Consider the following 8,048-nt stretch of genomic DNA (forward strand, 5'->3'; position numbering starts at 1 on the left):
CCCCTCCTATCTACTATTAATATTGCTATAGCAAAGTATTTCGGCATCTTTTAGAGCTGGAATTGGAATCGGAATTGCTGGTCTCTAGCGCGGTAGTACTCTAGGGGGAATTATTGGTAGAATTATTAGTAGTACTATTAATAGTACTATTAGTAATATTATAGGTAGAAATGGTTATAGTTCCTGCTTTAGTAGTTTATTAAATTCTTTTTGATAGGCAGTTATCCTAGGACGTTGGAATTATTAGGTTAGAATTATTAGAATTATAATTTAATAGGGCTGAAGATGGGGTTAGAAAAATTGAGGTAGTAAGGGTCTTAGTAAAAAAGGGGTTTAAAATTACAATCAAGGTTGAAATTAAAGCCTTTAAGCGGGCTGTAGTATCCCAGGAAGAGATCGCTTAGCAATATTTCTTTTAAGCCGTATAGCCTGTTAATAATATTAGTTATTTAATAGGCCGGCCAACCGATACTGCCCGAATCGTACCTATAACCCCTTACGGTTCGGATTATAGTATTACTTATTATTAAGTATTCTATTTACCCGTAGGTAGTAAAACGATACGGTATATTAGGATTCCATTAGTAGGATTTATATATTTTAAAGGATTTACTATTAAATAGATAGTACTAGTTGATCAGTAAGGGGAATACTAGATAGGGATAATGGATGTTTGGATAGAATATACTTCGCTTCGTTTATTACGATATTCTTAATATATTTATACTAATTTAGTAGTATTTTATTTATTAGTAAAGTAGAAAACGGGTTTATTTTAATTGTATTTCCGGTAATTCCTTGTAGGTATATTTATAATAATAATAAAAGGAAAAATATATAAGGGAGAACCCTAGAAAGAAAGAAACCCCTAGAAAGAAAGAAACCCTTAGAAAGGAAAGGAAATCCTCCGCACTTACGATAATAGGTTAGTAATGATGAGTAAATGGATGAGAAGGGGAGAATTAACTTTGTTCTATAAATAGGATTTGAAAATCAGAATTTACATCCGCTATTAAATTTAGGGTAATACTTAATTGTAGGTTTTTATTAACTTTCTTATAGGGATAAAACTTTAAGTTAGTTATAAGGAGGATAGTTTGTTTAATAGTCTTTGTATATATTAAGAGAGGTGGTTTTATTGGTTTTTTCTCGAAGGTAGAGTTTGGGTTGGTAATTAGTAGGATGGTCTATCTAGCGGTCTATATGCGTATCGAAATAATCTAGTCGTTTAGAATTTGAGAATATAATAATCTATTTCGTTATAGATATAAACTTCGACTAGTTCTAGAGTATTTAGTTTATTATTAGCCTTAATAGTTTTACGAGGATTAATACTATTAAATTTAGAGTAATATTTAATTATAGGTTTTTATTACCTTTTTTTCGAGGGTAGAGTTTTAGGTTAGTAATAAATAGAGGAGAGAATTTGAGATTTGAGATTGGGGGGAGGCGAGACTTTTATACCCTGTACGGGCTATTTTACTAGTCGGTCGCTGGTTATTTGCCAGATAGGGAGATTATTACCTTTTGGCGATGTGCGTTTATAGTCTTTGCGGTATTTTATTTAGTGGTGAGCTGGTTATTGAGATTGAATTGCAGTGATAATATTGGTGTTATTATTAACTATTGGTATTGAAATTGAAGTTGAATAGTAGGAGGGAGGATTGCAATGTAAATGGCTAGCTAGTGTAGGTGCTAAGCATTTACTAATCATTTACTAAACCCGTTAGTTAACTATTATTCAAAATTGGAAAGACCTAGTGTATTTTATTGAAGATTGTTAAAAATACTGTCCGCGAAGTAGTTAATTAGAGTATGGCTTGGTAAAACGCCTTAATTGGTTGTAGGGCCGTACTACGTATTTAATTAATAAAAGGCTAAGAAATTATTGTACGAAGATTTGATTGTAGACGAACCGTCCCTCAATAGTGCGTTCGGTGGATGCGGGTTATGGAACCATAAGCCCCTCTAAGATAGTGAATGTCATCCACCTCTGAATAGTTGAAGTACGCTTCAAAAATAATAATAAACTTCTTAGGCAGACTAATCTCTTTGAAATAGTAATTTATTTATTAATTTAGCCGCGAAGGATAGTAGTAACCTATAGTTCGAAATATACGGAAGAACTAAGACCGAAAATTACTAGTAAGACAAAGATTTCGTCTCGGCTTTCGAACAATATTTAACGATATAATAAAGGATAGTTTAAATACTAGTATATCAAGAGATATCGGTATTAGCCAGCCAACCCAATAATATAATAGGGTTCCAACTATTAATATTAGTATTATTACGTATAATATCGAATATATTATATAATAGGTTAAACCTACGAATAATATATAGTCGGTCGTAGATTTCCCGAAGGAAGTTAAAACAATATTCAACCTCAACGCTTATTAAACTATTAGAAAATTTATAGCACTATAAATAATATATAATATCATACTAATACCGGTTCATAACATCGTCTTCCGGGTAGCCCGGCAAAATTTACTGAAGCGCAGCTGTTAGAGGTCTAGAGCTGGATTATTCTAAGTAAATTTCAACAATTTGGCGGCCTACAATAAATACAAAGCTGGTTTATTCTAAGTAAAAGCTTAATAGTTTGGCAGCCTACTATAAATGCAAGGCTGGATTACTCTAAGTAAAAGCTCAACAATTTTGCAGCTTACTATAAATGCAAGGCTGGATTACTCTAAGTAAAAACTTAATAATTTAGCAGCTTACTATAAGTGTAAAGCTAGACTATTCTATAGTATAAATGTAAAGCTAGAAAACTCTAAGTTAAAACTCCACATTTTAACTACCTATTTGAGTATAATATTAATAATAATAATCTTGTTCCCTATACTATATAACTATAGTGCCTTTTTAGCATAGGGTCCTTCTCCAGTACCCTAGAGGGGAAAACCGTACGGCGTTAAGCACCGCCGGATAAAAAACCCCTAGCTATATTTCGGTTGTAGATTTTACGCTACTCCTACTTTATTTATAGCTATAATAGTTCTTACCCACTACTATAGCGAACTAATTTTATTTCTCCTACCGTTATATTATTTTAATATTAGAATAATAAGAATAATAAGAATAAAATTTGAATTTAGAGCGCCGCTTCCCTTTACCGTCCCTCCGTCCTAATATTTACCGCCCCTTCCTCCGCCTTCTCCTTACTACCCTATCCTATCTTCCTATTACTTTACTTCCCTACCTCCTTATTCTATTTATAATTACCTCCGCCCTAACCTTTTACTTCCTACCCTATAACTCTACCTCTATTTATAATAATATAAAGACCTTCTTTTTCTTTTATATAATCCTCCTTACAATACCCCTTCCTAATTCCTATCCTCCTTCTTCCTTATTATAACTCTTACTTAAAATAATTTCCTCTAACTATTATCGCCCTAACCTAATTAATTTAACCTCCAATATAGAAATCTCCTCCCCTAAACCATCCTTTAACCCTACATCCCTAATATATTTAAAATCTATAACCCTCGCCTATTTCTTTTATAACTTTCCTAACTTTATAATTCTTTAAAACCGGTGTAATTTCCTCCTTATCTTTCTAATTTATATATTAACCCAATTAATATTATTCGTAGAATTCCTTACCTATATTATATTTTAGATTTAATTACCTACCCGAAGACCAGCGATAAACCTACCTCCATTAACACCTTCCATATAATTATTATTAATAAAATCTACTATATTTTAACGTTTAATAAATTCTTTATCTTCCTATTCCTTTCCTTATTATTATTTAATTCCTATATTATAATTACTAGTACTTAGAATATAATTTATATTTATACCACTAATAAATATATATTAAATATCCTTACTAATCTTTACAATACTTATAATACTATTTAAATAGTAATTATTATTATACTATCGGATAGCTAGCCCAATTTTAATTAGAAATTTAAATCCTTCGTTTGTACTACTAATAATTTTATTAATTATATATATACGTATTTAGAATATAACAACCTCCCTACTAATATTCGTACTCTTCCCCGCCCTTAATATTTTAATATCGCTAACCTCCTATTAAAGGGTTATTATAAATTAATTATAAGGAATATCTATTATAACTATACCCCCTCCCTCCCCAGCAGTAACGTTATAAATCCGGTCTAAATTATTTCTAATTCTAATAGTAGTATTATTATTCCTATACATATTATATCTAATAGTAGCGTTATTACTATTTTTATTCGTATAATTTCTAATACTAATAATAATAATTCTACTCCTAATAGTCTAATAACCGTCGATACCCCCAATCGCTACACCCTAAATAAAGACTAGGCTTAATAGCGTTATAAAATTACTATAAATTAAACCTATATAATAACGCTATTCAAATAACTCCTTAAATATAATTAAATACTTTATTAAATAGCTTTTTAATTCTTATTATAATTATAATTTAAATAATACCCGTAATTGATGTAATTATCCCCTCCTTATCCCTATATCTTATTATTTTAATATTACTAATATTTTATTACCTTTTTAAAGATATCTTACAAATTCCTTAAATTACTCCTCTTCTAATTCAATTACTAAATAATATTCCTTTAATCTTTTTAACCTTAATACTTACAAAAGAATCCTCTTAATTTTAATTCCGTCGTTTAAATATTCTTAGAATTCTTCCTTTATTAATAGCCAATTTTCGGGGTCCAATTAAAAGAGAATATCCGTATTAAAGTAATTTAGAATTTTATAGGTAAAAATCTCCTTTTCGAACTAATACGTATATATAAATATTAAAACGTCCAATACTTTCTTCTAATAAAGGAAAACCTAAAGGCTAATAACCTCTATCCTAATTTAAATTAAGAGGGAACTCTTCGCTTTAATTAATAAATATAATTTATTATCTTTATCCTCTAACGTCCGTTATTTCCCCTTCTTTTTCTTTATACTAATTATATATTATTAAATAACTTTTTTACTAAGTTTAAGGGTAAAGTTAATAATAATAAACTTATACTACCGATTTAATTTAATTACTACTATTATTAAATAATAATTATAGTACAATATTCATTCCTAATTCATTATATCCTTTAACTATTCCTCTTAATTAGCAGCTATTAATTTTAGGATTTATAATAGTAATAATTAAATCCCTAATTCCGAAGGGGGACCGGTTACTATCACTAATAATTTCTCTATTAATACCTATACCTTAACCTATTAAATTTTAATTATACTACTTTCTAATTTATTAATAAGTAGCCAACCTCTAATTCATTAAGTTTAAATATAATTAATAACCTAAATTATAGTCCCCCGGACGAATTTAATTTGATTTATCCTAATAAACCTCTCTTCAAAAACTCGGACCCTTTTATTAAAATAAAAGTTAAATAGCGGATAAAAGATTTCCGTTTTTAAATTCTATACTAATATAATTTTATATACCCTAATAATAACTCTTAAATATTTAATTTAATATTTTACTAACCTAATTACTATCCCTCGCGGTTTTCTATAGATTTCGGTCGATTAGTAGAGTATTAAAGCTCTATATATAATAGCGCTATAAATATATTTAATATATATTTCCTTTACCCAAATAAAAACTAATCCTATATCTTCACTATTAATTTTATAAGTATATTTATTTAAATCTTTATTTTTTATTTTACTATCTCTACGTAAATTCTATAATTAAATTTATAATCTAATTAAACCTTTAAAAATCTCGTAAATTTTATTAATTAAAATACTACGTCCCTAAATTAGAAAGTTTCCATCCTTAGTACCCTTATCCGTAGAAAATATATTAACTCTATCTTACTCGCTTCATTTTCTATACCTCTTATTTCTACTTATTACGAATATATTTCCTATACTATTTATAAAGTCCGGCAATTCTCTTCTATAATATACACTACTATAATAATATTAATATTATTTATAAAGCCAATTATAATTATATTTAGGATTATAATTAACTTTTAATATAATAAGATAATAAAAAGAATAAATAAAATAGGGAAGAGGGGGGAAATCTAAAATATATTTACAATAATAGCGTGAGAGCGGGATATTTTATTATTGAAGAAGAAGGAACTTCTTTTACTAATAATAAATTTAATTACCTATTTAATAATTTATATTGAAAGCTATATTTCTTATAGGGTATATAATAATTACTATAATTAATTGTATCAAACGCTCCCTTTAAATAGAAGAGTATAAAGGATATTATAGCCCCGAACTTCCAAACTATATATACTATATTAATAATTACCCGGATTGTAAATTCTATTAAATAGTCTGCCTAATTACCTATTTAGCCCTCTAATAAAAGATTAAACTCTTCGGCGGCCTATATTAATCTTTTAATTATAAATACTTCGAAGATTTTTCTAATATTATTAAATGACGATATAAACCTTTATATACCCATTAACCTTCATTAAACAGCGCTTTTTCCAGGTTTTTTAAGGATAACTACTCTCGTATCTTTGAATTACTATAGGGAATACCCGAATTAGAGGCTAGCAGATATAGGATATATTATAGCCTACTAGAATAATTATTTATATAATTTTAAAAATTTATTTCAATATTAATTAACCCCGGGGGCTTTATTAAATATTATTTAAGAAAATATATTCTAAACGTCCTCCTCAATAATTAACTTACTAATAATTATCGGATTAACGCCCTTTAATAGCTTAATCCCATTTACTAAATAATCCGTAAGGACGTCTACCTTTAAAAAAAATAATCAATAAAAATCTTAACTTTACTACTATAATCTCTAATTTCTATTACCCTTTTATAAATTTCAAGGGCTAATAATTTAAACAGATCTATTAATCAATAACTTCGGATTTAAACCTACCTTTCTAATAACTAAAATTAATTCAAATTCTTTAAAACTTCCGCAACGCCCTTATATTATATAACCCACTATATTTTTATTATTATTTTCTTCTTCCTTATTATAACTTTAATAAAATCCCTTTAATTCAATATTATCCAATATCCGAATTATATTTAATATATCCGCTATACTTCCTTTATTACTATTTTATATTCGATACCTATCAATTTACTCTTTTTCTTCAACCTTCCTTCTAATATAGGACGAATTCCTCCGTAATACTTATAAATTCCCTATTGAATATACGAAAGGCGAATTTAATATTTTCTACTATATTAATCCTTTCTAAAACTAAAATTCATTTCTCCGCCGCCTCCTTCACCTTTACTATAGTTATAAAATTCTAATTATATCCTTCTTCTTTTTCTACTCTTTTATTCCTTCTTCCTAATTAGATTTAAATTTCCCAAAGGTAATAATCCGAACTAATTTATTTATACCGCTATACTCCCTAATATTTAATTTCAATTCTATATAATAATTATAAATAATTAATTATTTTATTCTTTTCTCCTTATATCATATTCCCGAATTTCATTAATTTATTACGGGGGGTAAATAAATTAAATTTCCAGCGTTATACCTATATAAAAAAGTAAATAACCTTTAAATTAATTTTATTCTCTAAATTCTAATTAGAATAATAGAGGTTAAAATCCCCGACTATAATTTAATTCTCCGCCGGGGGGCTAATCCCGAAGAATTTGAAAAGTAGCGACCTCCATTAGTATTCTAATATTCTTTGTATTAAAATAAGAGAGTAAATAGAATAAACGGTCATTAAATCCCTCTGGTACCGCAGGGAGAAGCGAGAGAACCCACACCGGGGGAGAAGGAGAAGTGGTTGGAAGAGGCGACAAGGAGGGAGTGGGTGGCAAGGTGGCATATAAAAGTAGCGGAAGCTATAAGGAAGAGAAAACGCCTCAGCGCCGCAGAGGCGCGAGCACGATTCGACGGAACTACGCTACGGTACCATATACGGCCCAGCACGGACGAAAATCCCGCGCCGCACTACTTATCGAAAGTAATAAGCTCCCTACTAATATAGGCGAGAACCGGGAAGATAGGCCTGCGAGCGTTCCTCTTCGAAAGAAAAGTATTGGAAGTAATAATACTATATTAC

Source organism: Neurospora hispaniola (assembly GCF_033458365.1).
Source record: "Neurospora hispaniola strain FGSC 10403 chromosome Unknown B0T23scaffold_5, whole genome shotgun sequence".
Lineage (NCBI taxonomy): Eukaryota > Fungi > Ascomycota > Sordariomycetes > Sordariales > Sordariaceae > Neurospora > Neurospora hispaniola.